Source organism: Carcharodon carcharias, chromosome 24 (assembly GCF_017639515.1).
Source record: "Carcharodon carcharias isolate sCarCar2 chromosome 24, sCarCar2.pri, whole genome shotgun sequence".
Taxonomy (NCBI): Eukaryota; Metazoa; Chordata; class Chondrichthyes; order Lamniformes; family Lamnidae; genus Carcharodon; species Carcharodon carcharias.
The window spans coordinates 8,761,775-8,763,732 of NC_054490.1; positions in this window are offsets into that span (position 1 = coordinate 8,761,775).

The following is a 1,958-nucleotide window of genomic DNA, read 5'->3' on the forward strand; positions in this document are numbered from 1 at the left end:
AAGATTATTAAATGATTTATTCATGAGTGGGATAATCATCAGGGTCAGATCTAATAACACTGCCAATTGTGGAAGGTGATTTGAGCAGAGGACTAAAGCAGATTGCTCCTGGTCTTCTCAGGTTGCCCACTCCCATCTGTCTGTTCTCCATTTCAAACCCTTTCTGAGGTGTCCACTTCCGAGAAAAGGAGTCTCCTCCTTTTGTCATGTCATTGGTTGGTGCATTATCCAATGTCGTGACCTCGGTCTGCCTGTTTCCTATTCTACTCGGCAACAGGCTCTTCAGAAGACACTTGCTGCTGTGCCTTGCCGCATAGCTCAATAATGCTGCACTGAGTGGGTGCCATTCAGCCCATCGGGCCTCTCTGCCTGTTTGATACGGATGTCCAACTCGTACTGCCTTTCCCCCCCCCCATAGCCCTGCAACTTCATCACCTTCAGTATCCCTCCAATTCCCCTTTTGAAAATTCCTATTGAATCTGCTTCCACCGCCCTTTCAGGCAGCGCATTCCAGATCACAACAACTCGCTGTGTGAAAAACAAATTCTCCTCATCTCCCCTTTTGGTTCCTTTCCCGATTCTCTTCAATCTGTGTCCCTCTGGTTACCGAGCCCCACCAAATGGGAACAGATTCTCCCTATTTACCCAATCAAAAGGACTCATGTTTTTAAACGCTTTGATCCAATCTCCTCTTCATCTCCTCTCTCGAATGAAACCAATCCAAGGTTCTTAGCCCAAATTCATCACAATTCATCGAATCAAAGCCAGTCAATGACAAATCTTCACCAGGGGCTCATTTCTTCAAAGAGTATTGCTTTCAATACTTGAAGTAGTTAATACAAACATAGAAGGTAACTTGTGTCACGGTGTATTGGGTTAATTGGATTAAAAGCTTTTATGAAACACACACACGTGAGCTGTGGTCTTTTCGACATTTCAGATTATTATAAATTCATCGTTCCACTCAGGAGAAGTGAGCGCATAATCAATTCTGAGGGAGAAGTGTCAGTACTGAGGGAGTGCTGCACTGTCAGAGGGTCATACTGAGGGAGTGCTGCACTGTCAGAGAGTCAGTACTGAGGGAGTGCTGCACTGTCGGAGGGTCAGTACTGAGGGACTGCTGCACTGTCAGAGGGTCAGTACTGAGGGAGTACTCTTCTGTCAGAGGGTCAGTACTGAAGGAATGCTGCACTGTCAAAGGGTCAGTACTGAGGGACTGCCACACTGTCAGAGGGTCAGTATTGAGGGAGTGCTGCACTTTCAGATGGTCAGTACTCAGACAGTGCCACACTGTCAGAGGGTCAGTATTGAGGGAGTGCAGAAGTGTCAGAGGGTCGATACTGAGGGAGTGCTGCACTGTCAGAGGGTCAGTACTAAGGGAGTGCCACACTGTTAGAGGGAAAGTACTGAGGAAGTGCCACACTGTCAGAGGGTCAGTACTGAGGGAGTGCTGCACTGTCAGAGGGTCAGTACTGAGGGAGTGCTGCACTGTCAGAGGGTCAATACTGAGGGAGTGCTGCACTGTCAGAGGGTCACTACTGAGAGAGTGCTGCACTGTCAGAGGGTCAGTACTAAGGGAGTGCTGCACTGTCAGAGGGTCAGGACTGAGGGAATGCTGCACTGTCAGAGGGAAAGTACTGAGGGAGTGCTGAACTGTCAGAGGGTCAGTACCGAGAAAGTGCCACACTGTCAGAGGCTCAGTACGGAGGTAGTGCCGCACAGTCAGAGGGTCAGTATTGAGGGAGTGCTGCACTGTCAGAGGGTCAGTAATGAGGGAGTGCTGCACTGTCAGAGGGTCAGTACTGTGGGAGTGCTGCACTGTCAGAGGGTCAGCACTGAGGGAGTGCCGCACTGTCAGAAGGTCAGTACTGAGAGAGTGCCGCACTGTCAGAGGGTCAGTAAAGAGAGAGTGCTACACTGTCGGAGGGTCAGCACTAATGGAGAGCCACACTATCAGA